We start from the raw sequence: 17,669 nt of genomic DNA on the forward strand, positions 1-17,669 counted from the left end.
AATTTTATTCTGATGTTAACCGTGTAGCGTTATTCTTTGCAAGTAATGTAGCATATTCCTATTTGTGGAGCGATGTATTGTGAGTAGATCTGCATTGGGTTCCGGCTTCTGAGTATGGTTGCGTGGTACTGTACTGGCCGCGTTTGCCTACGAAGCCCAGTGAGGTCAGGGATAGGGGCTGCCATTATGACTGTTTTAATGATGTCATGCTCAGGGGCGGGGGATTAGCTTTTGTGTAACAGATGCCGGTCAGCCAGGTGGATTGGTGGAATGATGTGATTATCAGAAAATGGCTGGTCACAGGTGCCTGTGTTTGCGTGCGTTTCTTGGAGGGAGACTGAGGTCATGTCCATTGGGATAGCTTCTGTATTCGTGCCATCTGTGCCCTGCAGCTCCCATTGGCCCCTCTTGAGATGAGCCTGGCTACTCAGTCACTCTGCCAACTTGTGTGGTACATGCTTATGCTGATGGTTGGTTTGTTTACTGGCAAGAGTACAGGGCTGGTGCAGTCTCCCTCAGGATACTGCTTTGAATGTTGCCTTACACTGGTGTCAAGCGATGGGGGCCTGTTGTTGTTTTGTCTCATATTTCAGTTCATATTGCTGTACTTGAACCTTCACATGCCTGTGCTGCATCAGTACGGCAATGGTGACATGCCAAATATGGATGGCCACTCACAAGGCACTTGGAGCCCCTACATTCATTTGTTCGTTGGCATGCATGGGTGACTTGTACATTTCACTGGTTGCATTGTGTAACTTCATTGCACCTACGAGGAGTTGTGCAATGTGGGCAGGGAGTGGTGTACAGGCACTCAGTAGGGCCATTTACGGTTGGTTCACGATGCCGTAATTCTCACCATGGCGGAATGGTACTTTCCGCCATGCTTGATGGCGTTAAGTAAATGTCCGCTGGGGTCGAATTCGCGTACCGTTGCGCCATGGTGGTAATTACGGTTTTGCATGGTGCGCGTGCGCGTACTTGGTGCAGTTAGCGTTGGCGTTCACTACGGTGTCGCTAATGGCATCGTACTTTACGGTGACGGGTCATGATCGCACCGAGCGGTATTCGATGGCGGTATTACATTTCCGCTATCGTTTTTCGATTTCCGCCAGGGTCGTAATGAGGGCCATTGTGTCCAATTCCATTAACTTTCCCACACATGAATACTTGCTAACAATCTTCTTTGTAATATGTACATGCTTGTAGCCTACTCAATTTTTTTCTGCATTCTGGGACTTGCATTGCACCTTTGCTAATGCAAATAGTGCAACCACAACTCCCACAATACAAATAAAAAAACATCATTTAATAAGCAAGTACACATTACAATACATCCCGTTCTCACGTATGCATGTACTGACAACATAACAAACCTTTATACAAGTGCCACTTAAAAGTGTTATACAAATATTTTCAATATCCATTTCTTTTTTTTAGAAAAAAGCTATGTACAGTGCTGCTATGACAGCTTTTTAAACACTGAGAATTTTTCATTTTCAATTGTATAAATATGTCCAACTTTCTTGCTACGGCCCTGTTGGCCATACTTATCACAGAACCACCAACCCTATCCGCAACGCTGCCAGTGCTCCCCTGTTCCCATTCCCATACAGTGCTATGCAACTCCACAGAAATAGGGAATAACATTTTCCACCATCTGACTTTCCAGGCCAACATGACCTACAATGTCCTGGTGCCACTGGGAAGCTAGCTGCCAAACAATTATTATAAATCTGGCAGCAATGGCAGGGTTACCACCATATTCATAATTACGTCCAATGTTACTTACTCTTCTTCCCAACAACTCCTCCTACATTGCAAAATAATGTCTTCTTGTACTAAAATTACTTTGCCATTACCCTACATAGCAACTAATTTTCTTCTTTCCCAATTGCAGTGAAGAACAACATCCTGGAAGACAACAACCTACCTCCTGCAAGCCAACAACATGAAGAAAACTATTCTTTATATCCTACAAAGTAAGAATACTATTGTAGTAGTATTTTTCTATTACTCATACAGTACAGTGTTGCTGCATACTAGCCTACAAAATTCCTTTCAAACCAACAACATTTACTTCACTCTTATTCATTTCACCTCACCAGGTACACTCTTTGTATCAATCAACCAATCAATCAATCAATCAATTAGCTATTTATATAGTGCTCTTTCACTCAAGGCATCATGATGTTTAAAACAACTGGTAACAAGACAGATGTAAGAAATCAGGAGTAACCGTTTGAGGCAGAATTTACCTGAAAAGGAACATTTTCAAATGTTGTTTGAAAGATATGACATCCTCGATTTTCCTCAACCTTTCCGGCAATGAATTATAAAGCCTAGGCCCTGCAAGTGAGAAAGCACGGCCTCCCAATCGTTCTTTCCTATATTTAGGCATCCATAGCAAAGCTACATTTGAGGATCCCAGAGAGTGAGCTGTGAGATATCTGTTCAGTTTTTCTTGGATGTCTATACATCCCTTACCACCTAAGGCACAGTGCATAATACACAGTGCCTTCAATTTTATCCGAGCTTCAATTGAAAACCAGAGGAGAAATTGTTTGGCCTAGTTACTCTTGTTCCAGCAGGTATGTGTGTAACCAGATGCACTGCACCGTTTTGTAGCACTTGCAGGGGCTGCTTGAGGAAAGAAGGTTATGCCAAGTAGATGGCGTTACAGTATCCAGGCTCCCATTTACACAAGCTGCCACAATTTGAACATGACATTTGTCTGGAATTAAAGGAAGAACTTTTTTAGTTGTTTGAGCTTAACAAAGCCTGCTCCATAAACAGCATTAACCTGTGCCTCCATGGACAGGGATCCAGATAGCTTAATCCCTAAGTAATACAACACTTTAGTTGGTTTAGGTAGTGGGCCAATAGATTCTGGCCAGAGAGCATCCGTCCAACTGTCAGCTGCCCCTTGGCAGGCCTGAAATCAGTATATCTGTTTTCCGACCATTTAGTTTGAGCAAATTTGCCTTCATCCAGACCCGGACGGCTTCCAAATAGTTTTCTAGCATGTCTTTTACCTCATCCTGCTTTGCATCAAGTCTAAACAGGATTTGTGTATTGTCTGCATATGAAAAGACCCTGAAACCAAACAAGTGAATGAGGATCAACAGAGGGCAAATATGAAGATTAAAAACTAAGGGGAGAGAGCCGATCCCTGCAGAACTTTGCATGAGATCAATACTGAAGATGAACGATAAGGGTGAAGGGACACTATTTGAGAATGTGAGATCAGAAAGGCACAAACCGAGTCCAGTGTGGCCCTGAAACTACGCCTCCTTTAACCTTTTCAGCAATATACCATGATCAATGGTGTCAAAGGCGGCCCACAGGTCCAACAAAATGAGGCCTGTCGTGTCGCCCTCATCCCTGATCATGGTAAGGTCGTCCAACACAGATACCAAAACTGACTTGGTTCCCATCAAAGGGCAAAAGCCCATTTGACAACTATCCAAGATGTTTTGGTTTTCTCAGTTGGGGAGTCACCACTGCTCCTAAAAAGTTCACAAGAAAGGGCAAGAGTGAGATGGGTTGATAATTAGCTGTTGAGGAACCTAGTGTTGGCTTCTTCAATAATGGTATTACCAGGGCTCCCTTGAGCTAAGATGGAATTTGACCCCACTTCAAGGAATGATTAACAGCAGCGACTAGCATATCATAAAAACCTCTCGTGCTGCTTTAAACAATGTCAGTGGGATAGGGTCAAGAGGCTAGGCTGACTTAAGCTTAGCTACTATTTTCATCAGCTCCTCCCTATTAGTTAAAGTGAAGTTAGAGAAACCCACTTCTGCCTTTATTCCTAATGCCAATGTAGGCATACCGTTATCCATATTGGACTTATTCCCTTCTTTAAGATTCCCACGACTTACAATACCATTCCTGATCTCATCCATTTTAGTAATGAAGAATGTAGAGAGCTCATCACATAAAGATTGCAAAGTGACTGTCTGCGCATTATTATCAGGTTTAGTCTATTTATTAATGATATTAAATAATTATTTTGGAGTATTAGATGCAGCTTTGATTGAAACCTCAAAATATAAGGATTTTGCTGTTTTGAATGCCTTATGGTAGGCCGCACGTTGCGGTTTATATGCTTCACAAAGATGAGCCTCGTAGCCTTTCCTCCATAGCCGATATGCCGGACGAGTTTCCAAGCACAATTCCTGATGCTCTGGCATGTACCAACGGATGCAGTGGGATGGCGCCTTAGTCATAAGTTTTAATGGGGCCAGTTAATCTGCTACTGACTCCAAACAGTTGACCAATCCAGCTATATACTGTGAAGGAAGACCCAGCACATGCGTTACGTTAGCCTGTTGCTGAGTACGTTTAATAAAAACTGTGGCTGGATCTACTTTCGCTCAGTTACGTCCCCAACATGGAAATTAAGAATGAGGAGGCTGTTTAGAAACTCCTGTTTTAGTTATAAACTGCACAATGTGATGATCTGTCCACGTCAGAGGATAACAAGGGAACACCTCTAATATAACCAGATATGCGAATAGCAGGTCCAAGGTGTGGCCTTTAATGTGTGTAGGACCCACCACGTGCTGTAACAATTGCAGTTGTTTCATGGCTCTAATAAGAGCCCCATGTGTTTGAGCAGATTCTGTTTCTGCCCAGAAGTTAAAATCTCCAAGTATATTCAAATTGCTATATTGAAGCGATCATTTTGATGCATCATTCAGGAAGGTGCGAGCAAAAGTGATAAGATTTATTGCCGTTTTTTTCATCTGAACACCATTATCGTAACACCCACTATTATCATGAAAACATTGTAATGTCCAGGGGAGTTGCTAGGTCTGGAAAAGACCCGGGGCTAAGCTGATGTTGGAACTGTTGGGACTGGGGGCTAGCTAGTCTTTTGGCTGTAGCTCCTAAGATTCTATCAGGGGCTACAACCAAAAGATCAGGGGCTATAGTCCCCTTAGCCCCCCCATAGCAACACCCCTGGTAATGTCCTTACTTATTTGTGTATATTTGCACTTGCTTACGCACTAACCGAGCCCTTCACACATCTACACACACAGCTTCTTTTACAACCTTCCGAAGCAGAACTAGCAGCCCATTGCATAATCACACATACCTCTATGTATGACTGCCCTCATATAGTGTGATTGGGGCATCTAGCTGTTCCCTGGTCGCCTTGGATATGTCATGGGGATTTGATCTAGTATTTCTCAAACATCTTGAGGATTGTGCTCATGTTGTGGTGTGTACAGGTCTCTGTAGAATTGTACGAAGATATCAAGTATTTGTTGGTCGGACCACTGTAGGACGCCGGGTGTATCTTTCGCATATTCAATATGGGCTATGCCCCCCTCTAAACGAACCAATCTGGCTAGCGTTCTTCCCGGTCTATCCCCCTCCCCATAGCTCCTTGCCGTGCATGGGGCGGGAAAAGTATTTTATTTCACGTTGGGTGTGGGATTTATATGTTTCCAGATCCTCTCTGATCTGTGCGAGCTTGGGCGGTGTAGCTGCCGTTGCACACTCCAGTTCCAACTCTTTTAGTCTCGCTTCAGAACAGGCCAGGTCCCTCCTGATAATTTTCAGTATTCCCGCCTCCCAGGAGATGGCCATACCCCTTATGTACACCTTAGAGGCTTCCCAACAGGCCCCCCAGAGTGTGTCTTGCTGTAGCTTACACTCAAAGAAGGTTTTAATATCAGCAAGGATGTCCGCCTTAAATACTATATCAAGCAGTGCCTCTTATTTGAAGCGCTGAGCGGGGGGTGGGACTGTCCATAGCTTCAACAGCAGCACGACCGGAGCATGATCTGACAAAGTGCGTGTGAGTATCTGTGTGTCCACAACCCTGCCCAGCAGTGTGCATGTAGCCAGGATTAGATAAATCATAGCCGAGCTATTGTGCACAGTTGAGTAGAAGGTATACTCTCTAGTTTGGGGATGTAGAGTCCTCCAGACATCGCCTATGCCCAGCGATATGATATGCATGCTGAGTCTCTTAGCTGCCCGAGACAGTTCCCTATCTAGTTCTATGTCCATAATCAAGTTCATGTCCCCTCCCTAGATTATAGGAACCCCAACATATCCCATCAATATTGCAACAATAGCGTCAACAATTCCGGAGTATCTACATTGGGGCAATATGTGTTCACTAACAGATATTCCTTATTTGCTAGTGCACATTGTAGAATAATATATCTTCCCTCAGAGTCGACATGCTTTTCTTCAGCACAAATTTGACCGACTTATGGATGAGTGTCATCACCCCCCCTGGACTGCGTGGAATATGTTGTATAAAACCTGTTAGGACCCCAGGTTGATGCAAAGCATGATGCCAGGCAGCCTAAGGCATGGGTCTCTTGCAGCAGGAGTATCTTCACCCCATGTATTTGTGCGTAGTTTACTATCCTGCGTGCCTTGGTGACAATACCTATTCCCCGGATGTTCCTGGTCATAATCTGAGTGGCCATGTCATAATTTCAAGGGACATCCCAGCTATCTCGCCTGCACTCATATAGGATTACATTAACGTTGACATCATGTCGCTTGTGTATCCTGTGTAACAACACACTGGCTCTGCCATTTTCTGTGGAACATACCCTAACCCACACTCCCCCCATCCTCACTGCCCATCCCCGACAAGCAGTGTGTCTGCCCGCCCCCCACCCCTCCTTCGGAGAGCCATCTCCAACTTGGCCCCCTCGTTCCACAGTTCCAACCGGGACCTGAATAAAGCAAAAACATAAGAGTAAACATTGCAGCTGCAGTGGGGTGCGCAGCTGCCATGTGACCAACATTTGCTAATAGTTTGGTGTGAACCACACCATATTAGTCGGTAATGCAATCAGTGATCTAAGTTGCTATATAGAGAAAAAAGAAAGAACACAATATTAGAGGTACTATCATTGGGGCTGGTGCTTGCTCCAATTCTTCGACGATGCCACCTCATCTCATAGTAGAGTAGTGGGGGGATCTGAGGCATTGGCTGGCTGGCGTGTGTCTGGCATAGGGGGTTTTCATTGGGGCAAGTGCTGCCACTGGTAATGTACATCAGAGGCGCAGGCAAGCCCTGAACAGAAGGGCAGAGGCATGCAGGAGTGGGAACAAACATTTGGCAGCGGATATTCACCTTTAGTCATTCTCCATCAAATCATCCACCGGATCATTCAGTGGGATATGCGCCTCTATGAATTTCACCACCTCATCCGGGACTGTGAAAAAGTAAAGCTTGTTACGATGAGTGAACTTCAGACGAGCGGGAGAGAGCATTGCATAGTCAATCTTCCGTTCCCTGAGCATTTTCTTCACACCATTAAATTGCCGTCGTTCCTGCTGCACTCCTGTGGAGAAATCTGGAAAAATTATGATAACTTGAGAGTCCAGTCTGAATTCCCCTTTTTCTCGGGCCAGTCGAAGTATGTGGTCTCTGTCTCTGTAACTTAGAATCTTCGAAAATATAGGCCTTGGGAAGTCGGCAGGTTTTGGACGAGGGGCCAATGCGCGGTGTGCCCGCTCAACAGCAAAGAGCAGGGAAAGCTCAGGATTGTCAAGCAAGTCCTTAAGGAGATTTTCAGTCACAAGTTCCATATGCCCTTTTAGTGCAGTTTCAGGGACTCCCACTATGCAAATATTGTTTCTGCGTGACCTGGATTTCAAGTCGTCACACTTGGCTTTGACGAATTTCATGTCCCGGGTGAGCGCAGCAACAGTGTCCTGCAGTGCATGTACCCCGTCCTCATTCTTAACTTTAGCCTGTGTCACGTCTAGATAGGATTGTGAATGTTACCATGCGCCACACTTAGATGGAATTAGATGGAATTTTTAACCTCTGACTGCGTCACATCTAGATAGGATTGTGAATGTTAGCATGTGCCACCCTTAGATGAAATTAGATGGAATCCTTAACCTTAGCCTGCGTCACATCTAGATAGGATTGTGAATGTTAGCATGTGCCACACTTAGATTGAATTTAATGGAATTCTTATCCTTAGCCTCTGTCACATCTAGATAGGATGGTGAATGTTAGCATGTACCATACTTAGATGGAATTAGATGGAATTCTTAACCTTAGCCTGCATCACATCTAGATAGGATTGTGAATGTTAGCATGCACCACACTTAGATGGAATTAGATGGGATTAGATGGAATTCTTAACCTCTGCCTGCGTCACATCTAGAAAGAATTGTGAATGTTAGCATGTGCCACACTTAGATGGAATTAGATGGAATTCTTAACCTTAGCCTGCATCGCATCTAGATAGGATTGTGAATGTTAGCATGCGCCACACTTAGATGGAATTCTTAACTTTAGCCTGCGTCACATCTAGAAAGGATTGTGAATGTTAGCATGTGTCAAACTTAGATGGAATTCTTAACTTTAGCCTGCATCGCATATAGATAGGATTATGAATGCTAGCATACGCCACACTTAAATGAAACTGTGAATGTTACCAAGCGGCACACTTAGGGGATTTGTGATCACTAGCCTGCATCACATCTAGATAGGATATTGAAGAATCACAAGTGCCACACTCAGATGGAATAGTGAATGATAGCAAGCATCACACATAGACATAACTGCAAGGATAGCAATGCCAATTAAGCAATCCACTAACAATTTCACCACTCTGCATACAACTCTCAAACTCTAACCAAACACAACCACAAACCTACAACACAACAATCTGCACAAACTTCACTACACTGCAACAACAAAACAAACCACACAAACCACACAAACCACACATAGACTCACACAACAGCACACAACAACTACCGACCGTAAAACACCCCAAGCCCAGTCAACGGACTAACTGGGCTGAGGCTGCCAATAGCACATCACTGCTCTCTTGCACTTTTCCATCTTATTCTCACTAACTCACCCCCTTCCCTTTTTCAGAGCCACCAGAGCGCCAGGGGTTCACTCCGGTGATGATAGTGCACAAAACAGAATGCCTACTACAATGCAACTCCATAAAAAAATAGAGCAGATCGAAATTAAAAAAAATGCTAAATACTCATCCACCTCTAGCAGAATTTATAGCAAATGTTCAAACAAAACTGCTAAAACAGTCAGTCAACATAACTGAACTAGCTAGCACTAATAAAACTAGGGTCCCTCTTCCAAAAAGTAAACATAAAAACAAATTTATAAAGAAAACTAAAACTGCTAATAACGCTACCACTATATCTACCAATGTTAATGTAGCCACAAATAAGCATTCCAAAAAATGTTCCACTGTAGAATACTTAACATTCTTATAAAAACAGCAGAAAAGTCATGCTTGACCCTTAAAAATTACCACAGAAGACTAATCCTGGAAGCTCTCATTGACAACACAATGCTCCTCAAAAGAAAATTGTTTATATTAATTTTAACCAGAATGAATTCACTAACAAAATTAATCAGTGAACTACAAAAAGTATTTCTAAACATGTGCAATGTCAACATAGATACATTTGCAAACTTTTGTGCAGGGGAATGAATTTACACAAGCAGCACAGAACCATATTTCAATGAAGAGGCTTATAAACATAACAAGAACAGACAAACCCACTTGCCATACATAGTAGTGTCCAAGGCTATGAAATGCTAGACAACACCATTATGGCACAATAAACCCTTATTGAAAAAATGTCCCCAACAAACTTGCAATCAACTGTTCCTTCGACCCAACCAATCTGTCCAGTCTACAAATGGCCATGCACCTCAATGTGTAACATACAGAAACAATCCTTCAAATGTTTACAACAATTCCTCAATCACTATGTAAAAGTAAAAGAAAACATTAGAATAAAAACTTTACAAACCATGGACTCCTGTCCAGTGCGCAATTACACTGGACTGTGCGGACATTCATTAGCCTGCATTTCGGGAACTACTTGCAAAAGCGCCTTCCACCACAAATGTTAGCAACACACCATTCCACTATACTGAATCTTCTCCAGAGACCATACTATGCAAAAAGTCCTGCAACATTTTAATAACATTTTCCTACATGGGACAGCCAAATAACTCCTACAGCAAATAGACCACATCCAAAGGAAATGTTTTGGAAGTGAAGACAACTTAGAAAATTTGCTAACTGTAGAGAACCTTAGCAAAAACCTTAAAAATGCCAATCTTCTAATAAACATGTACAAAAAAGAAATAGCAAAGTTTAAAAGCACATCTCCTGAAGTACCCAACCAAGTATATGTGTGTTGTCACAGAACAGTTTATAAAAAGAGCACAAAAACTATAGATATGATTTACAAAATAGAAGACAAAGAGGACTCCCAATGGTTCCAATTGCCTCTATATCTTATAACAGAAAACAAATACTAAATAACGGACCCCTCAGTACTTTGCACATACTGCAATACAAAGCTTGATAACCAAATGCCTTAAAAGGCTATCACTAATATCTTGGGAATATTCTCACTTCCCAAACCTCTCCAGCAGTTTAATGTATATGAGAGCATTATAATCCAAACAGTACATTCATTTCATGCTATAATATGCCTTCAACCCAAACGAGCCAAATTGCCTCCTTCTGAATTACTAAAAGGCATTTGTAGCAAAGTAGTTTATTTGCCACTAGATCTTAACGAAAATGTAGAAACTCTTGGAGTGCAATGGCCAATAGATCAATCTTTGATTATCCTAGTTAATGGTGTACCAATGAAAGACAAAAATAAATTGGCAACTACTATTAGACTTAAACAAAGTTCGAAAAACCCTACAATATCTAAAAGAAAACAATGACTACTACAAAGATATAAACATTGAACAGGGAAACTACTCAAATAATTCAGAATTCCTCACCAACTTGCCGATTTGAACTTGTGGATCCTATTACGGCATCCAATAGTTTAGACCAGTAAACAATTCAGCCACTGCACTCCAAAGACACCATTGACGATGCATTAGAAACATATCAAAAGCGTCAAGCCAAAGGATCTCCAATCAGCATATGTGAGAAAAATGTAGAATCACAAGCCTTTCCTCTATTCTTTCCTACAGGAAAAGGGGGAAGATATGATGAAAGATGCACACAAATAACAGCATCAGAATACCCCACTTTACAAATGCATTCTGAAGACCCCAAATTCAGACAAAATGTTGAATACATATTCTACCTCCTGTTTGAAAGTGAACTAGCAACTCCATGTTACGGAATTGCACACACATTGAAAACAGGCTCCAATTTTTTAAACATGTCTGCTACCCAACTACTTCAAAAGATAAAAGCCAAAGATGAAGTTTTGCAGTTGAGAAGCACAAATCTCTTGTCAAACATGCATGGTACAAAAGAATACTGGTTCCGATGTCATGCTGATGTTCGGTGTATTTCCTAGGAACCATGGCCCACCAACATGCTTTGTCACTTTAAGTTGTGCAGAATATGCATGGGATGACTTGCACGACTTCCTATGCATAAAAGGGGATGGCCCCAAATATGGTACAGTTTATGAGGGGTCTCAAATATATGTATGCACAAGGAGTTACATCAGCTGTAAAAAATAAATTGGGCCGGAGGAGCCTGAGAAACTTGGAAAGAAAAACCGCAGCGTTTTCCAACACAATAACGTTGTATTTATGTTTGCGGTCACTTCAAAAGCAACCGCAAACATAAATACAACGTTTTTAAAGCTGCGGCTCCTCCAGCCCAGAAAACTTAGAAAAAAACCCCCAGCTAATGCTTATTTTTAAAAAAAAATAAATAGCACTTACCGAGATTCAGCTGCAACTTTCCTGCTCTGGTCTCCGGTCCCCGTCCTCCGCGTACAGTACTAATGAAGGGAAAGCCACCCAGCGGTAACTTTTGTTTACTACAGCTGGCTGGCTTTTCCTTCATTAGTGCCGCAAAAGCAAAAGCCAGCACAGGAGGGCATCCATTTCACAAAATGGATGCGCCCATGTGCTTGCTTTTGCAAATTTTGAGCTTGAATAGCTCAAAATTTTACATAGGAAGTTTTAAAAAAGAGAATGCTAGTATTTTTTTTTATGTTGCCTATCTTTTTTTTAAATAAAATGTTTTACTAGACCATGGGCCTCATCACGACTTGGGCGGTAATGCCGGCGGTATTACCGCCGGCGGTATTAGCCCTACCGCCGAACTCTCCAGCGCTAATAGCGGCAGATCACGAGTTCGGCGGTAAAGTAAATCCCCATTCCCCATTGAACCCATTCGGGAATGCCCCATTCCCCATTGGGCTCAATGGGGAAAATTCGCGCTCTTACCACCGGCGGATTTCCCGCCGGCGGTAATAGCGCGAATTCTCGGCGGATTTCACACCAGCTCAGAGCTGGGTTGAAATCCGCCGAGGCCCTGAATCGGCAGACCCTTAAATCCGGTGGTAATAGCGCTACCGCCGGATTTAAGAGTTACCGCCGAGGTCGTGATGAGGCCCTATGCCTTTAAGGAAAATGAAACCCACATCGAAACCCCGGTTTACACTCCATACCCCCTCACTCAAATGCACGCAGACAAGTTCAACCCGTGCAGTATATACCTCAGAGTTGGCTCCCTGTGGGAAAACATTGGCGTGTTTATGGGTGAGGTAGCGGGCCCTCTCCTCACGTCCCACTAACTCCTTCCGCTGGCCGCGGTGTAGCAGGCCGCAGAGCTCGCTCCAATCGTGGTGGCTCCTGCAGTCACTGTTGCCAGCCGGGGCCCTGCGGGTCTCGCGCTCATCTAAGTCTCTTGGCGCGTGCGGAAAGGCCGAGGGGGAAAAGAAAGCACCTGCATGTGACGACGGGGTGTGGCAACTGGCACGAGGATAGCGCGAGCTTCGGCACGGCACCCCACCCACTCCAGACCGCGCGTGACACTGCTCTTCCCCGCCCCAATCCCCGGGCCCACCTTCCAAAGCGCCAGACAATGTAGGGTCCTTGCGGGGGGCATGGCTTCAGGGTTCTCTCCAGAGAACTGTGGGAGCCGATGCCGTGACTACAGTGTATGACTGTAGTCACGGCGTGCCCACAGAGACGGCTCAGCGTGCCGGCAGCGGCACGCGTGCCACGCGTTTGCCATCACTGCTTTAAACAAATACATGGATGTACTTTAAACAAATACATGGAGACAACAGAATTCTGCTTCTTTAGTGAATATCCTGATTTGCCATTAAGATGAAGCACATACATGAAGTCCTATGCTTGAAACAAATACATGGATATGCTTAAAACAAATGCATGAAGACAACAAAATTCAACTTCTTTAGTGAATGTCCTGGTTTACCATTAAGATGAAAACCAAAAAAGTTGTGAATTGGAACCAGAGTAAATTAATCAATTTGGTAAATTATGCAAAGATATAAATTGCACGACTTCCTACGCATAGCAAATCAAAACAAAACAAAGAAGGGATAGACATAAAAACACCAGGAGAACTCTGCTCTCTTGACCCTGTAAATGTATCAAGAAACTTTCACCACCACTTCATTGCCAAGCTGCACATATCTGTAATAAAAGTATCCCTCCCCTTGGAGAAGTGGAACACTTCGTTTGGAGAAAGGAATATCAATCCAAAGGAGCCTCACACATCCACATGCTTTTGTGGAAAAAAGTTGCTCCTAAATCTGGTCACAGCAGTGATGTCACTGTTTTGCAGTTAGTTCACAAATGCATAATCTGCGACATCCCTTCAGAAACCACACAGAGTGAACTACATACACACATTTTACGCCTCCAAAAACATAAGTGTGGCAAATACTGCTGACGCTGATATAAAAACAAAGGTAAATACTACACCAAATTCCATGTTGGTTTCCCTAGACCAGTTTGAGCAAAAGGTAAACAGTAAACAACTTCATGCCTTCTGTTACACGCAGTGTGCAAGGCAAATCGCCTAAAGCACATAATGCATTAAAAGAAAAGAAATTTCACAGTACATCAATGATTACAATGCAATCATTGCCCTCTTCTGGAATGCAAACAAAGATGCACAATATATTGCAGACAATTTCACTGCTGTTGCAAGATATGTCACAGCCTACCTAGCCAAAGCTGAGAAAACAGAGCTTGAAGACCTCTGCGATGACATATCATCTGACAACACACAGTCACAAGAATTGTACTGCTTTGGCATAAAAATGCTCTCCAATAGTGAATACACAAAGCTGCAGACCGTTTAACAGGCACAGCCTTATAAGGCAAATCTGAACACACAGTCTGGCTAAGCCTTGGTCCAGCTGCATCCAGAAAAAGAGTGCTGAAATTGTACGAAGACATAGAAATAATAGCCAAACATGATCCCAACAGCCAGGACATTTTGAAAAACAATGTATTAGACACATACTTCCCAAACAGGAGTACTGCTTTGTGCCCCTGTACCACATAGCCAAACAGTTCTCCTACAAGAATAATGTTAAACCAGGTGGAAAATATGTGGTCTCAGGTTGTGAAGGGAGCCTCATCAAACTTACCAAACCCACACTAAATAATCGTATGAAGTTATCATACAAAATGCAACTTTTTAAACCATGGAGAAAAGCAGAAGATGTACTAGGCACCAATGACTCATTTGAAGCTGCATTCAATGCAAATGAAAGCAGTATAAGAAATGTCCATTTCAAGCAATACAAAAACATGTTCGACAATGAACGCCAAGAAGAGGAAGACGTTCAAGCACAAATAAATGAACACACTCCTGAGGGCAGTCAACCTTCTGTTACAGGAAGCCAAGAACCACTTGGAGAGACACTCATAGTAAATGAAGCAGAATTGGTCATGCCTGAAGTAGAGAACAGCATGTACCACTAAGAACAATCAGAAGAAAACTTGGCACTGCTGAAACTAAATGATGTGCAATTTAGCATTTCCATAGAAGTGACTAAAGAAATTGAACCTGATTTTCAGCATGAAAGTAAAACCTTGTCATGGGGCAGGGTGTAAACACTTCTATTATGGACCCAGTAAAGGGCCAAAACCTGAGGAAAGCAAAGGACATATGTGCAAAAGACACAAGAAACAGAATCCACCCTTATAGGAGACTCTTGTGCCCTATTTGCAGAAGAAAGGCCATGGAAACTACACTATCCAGACTTCCCTGGGCCAAGAACTACTGGGACAAGCCCAAAAGGGGCGGGAATCATGCTTGCGTGCACGCAAGAACAACCAGAGCACGGGGCTTGTGCTTGAGCTCATGACGGGAGAGGACGTGTCTTGAAGAGCCAGCACAGGGGCCACGCCCCAATGATCTTCTACCCAGGCCCCTCACCAAAGAAAGCTAAGTAGCGCTCATACTAGGGAGACTCCAGCTCCATGGGGGAGAACGTGCAAAGCAGCAACGCCACACTGTGAAGGCTGCCTGGGGCACGCGCAGGCGGGCTCTGCCCACAATCCACTGTCCCCCTGCTTCAAGACAAAACCTGGCACCTGAGCACGACCCTGGCAATTTGCGTGCATAATCGCCTGGCACGCCATGAGCACAGAGCAGTGCATGTGTTTTGCATGACAATTAGCCACGTGGAAGAGCCGTGTAGAACAGTGTGGCTATACCGCCACATGTCACGTGCGGCAGACCACACACCCTAAGGCTCATACACAGTACAATTGCTCAAGGTTCAGCGACCCAGTGAACCTAACTACAGTGCGAAGCTACATGCGGCTTAATTCTGCATGTGCTGGTCCGTTATAGGTATAAACCCGTGCACTAACTCATAGTGCTCCGCACTGATTAGCGCACAAAACAGGTTAGGAATTAACCAATTGAATGCTGGCAAAATGTTTATCAGAACGTGTGAGGTAACACACAACATAGTAATTCATTGCTCTCTTGCAGCGGTAGCATGCTCCAGACAGATACCGGACCTGAGAGTACGCAGGCAGGAGGCCAGTGCTCACCCCAGAGATAAGTCTCTGGGCCTCATTACGACCCTGGCGGAGTGGGTTTACGCCAGCGGTATTCGCGGCGGACCCGTCCGCCCTACTACGAGTTCCCGTAGCGCCATGGAGCATTTTCCGCCTGGTTTTTCCGGGCGGAGAAATCCATGGCGCTATGGGACCTTGTTGTTAATTACGCCACCGTATTTTACGGTGGCGTAATTAACGCCTTCTCCACTCCCATTATACCCTACCGGGCAAAAATGGGAATGGGGAAGGGTAAAATGGGGAATGGGGATTTACCGCCCCGCCAAGGTCGGAATGGGGCGGTAAATCCGCCAACCCCCATGGCGCTATCGGCAGCTTTCCGCCGTGCTCCATGGTGCATTTGGCGCCACGATTTCCGCCAGGGTCGTAATGAGGCCCTCTGTCTAACTCTCTGATGTGTATTGTATTGTGTGAAGTGTATGATTATCATGTTATCCATTGTCCCCTTCCCTATCCACCTCGCCTCTCCTAATACTCTCACCGGTTACCCTACTGATGAACCCATCCAACCATCGTGTTCCTAACCCTCTTTCCTCGTTGGAGTCTCGGTGCCTTGTGTAAGATCATCCTTGCAAGGGCCCGGACTGCGGAGGGGATGGTTGGCTCGTGCCACTCCTGAGCCTGAAGACTGAAGCCGTGACAAACCTGCAGCTGTACAAATTATAAACCTGCTCTCTTCTATGTAAGTGGTGAAGCTGGTTCTGGAAAGGGAGTAAAGAACTGATCACGTACGTCATCCAATTTAATCGTTTAGTGTTGGACGCAGAATGGCCCTTTAAGAAGCAGATGCCCCTGTTCTATCAGAGGTTGAGGGCTGAGCTTAAAGATCTCATTGCCCAAGTGGATCCTGAACCACAGGACTGTCCAGCTATGATGGACTTGGCCTTGCGTTTAGACCATCGCCAGGCTGAGCGTCGTGGGGACAAAAGACGTGGGGAAGAATGACCCATTGCCAGATTGGATCAGTCTCGAGCCCCACGCCCCGCCGGCTCATTCGAAAAGGCAGCAGGGGACGAGCCTATGCAAATCGGCTCTGCTAAAGGCCCTCTTACCAAAGAGGAGAAAGAGCGTCGCCGTAAGGAAGGGATCTGCCTGTATTGCGGCACCACAGGACATTTTGTCAAAGAATGTCCTACAAAGCCAAAGTCTCAGGGAAACACCTCGGCTTGGCGGTTGTAGGGGTAGAACAGTCGAGCCAGGTAGTGGAAGTTACCCCCGAGGTCGCGTTTGTTAACTTTGCCCTGCATATCACTTTGTCAGGAATTTTGGGGTTTCTTGGTCGGGAGGTCCCTGTTGCTCTCCTTTTGGACACTGGAGCCATGGGTAACTTCATCAACATTACCTATGCTTGTAAGATGGGTGTACCGTTGTGTCCTAAAACTACCCCGGATGTGGTGAGAGCAGTCGATGGAACTGACTTGTTTTCTGGTCCTGTAACCAGTAGTACACAGGTATTGCCATTGTCAACAAAATCATGTAGAAAAAATTCTGTTCGATCTGATACAGCACCACAATTTGGCATAATTCTGGGTCTCCCTTGGTTTTGTAGGCATAACCCTCATGTAGTTTGGTCTACAGGGCTGGTGTCTTTCACGTTCCCAGACTTTGTAATGCATTGTCTCACCTCAGCACACAATCAACTGTCTGAATGTGATCCCGGTGTTAGTGTTTGTGCAACAGCTACAGAGGGTGTTGACTTAAGCATCCTACCTCCTGAGTATCATGAGTATGCTGATGTGTTCAGTGAACAGGCTGCTGAAACTCTGCCACCTCACAGGTCATTCGATTGTCGAATCGATCTTGAACCCGGGGCAGTGCTGGCATG

The 17,669-nt window shown here is 44.4% G+C and overlaps 1 long non-coding RNA gene across 4 annotated transcripts in view; it reads left to right on the top strand.

Annotated features, from left to right (window-relative positions):
* The window catches only part of LOC138528759 (uncharacterized), a 665,870-nt gene that overhangs the window by 355,247 nt on the left and 292,954 nt on the right, over positions 1-17,669 (top strand). For all 4 annotated transcript variants that reach the window (XR_011284229.1, XR_011284232.1, XR_011284231.1 and 1 more), the window contains exon 3: positions 1,901-1,982. This is a non-coding gene — a long non-coding RNA (uncharacterized lncRNA). The remainder of the gene's footprint in view (positions 1-1,900; positions 1,983-17,669) is intronic.

The sequence above is a fragment of the Ambystoma mexicanum genome, chromosome 7q, assembly GCF_040938575.1.
Source record: "Ambystoma mexicanum isolate Mex_15411 chromosome 7q, UKY_AmexF1_1, whole genome shotgun sequence".
Lineage (NCBI taxonomy): Eukaryota > Metazoa > Chordata > Amphibia > Caudata > Ambystomatidae > Ambystoma > Ambystoma mexicanum.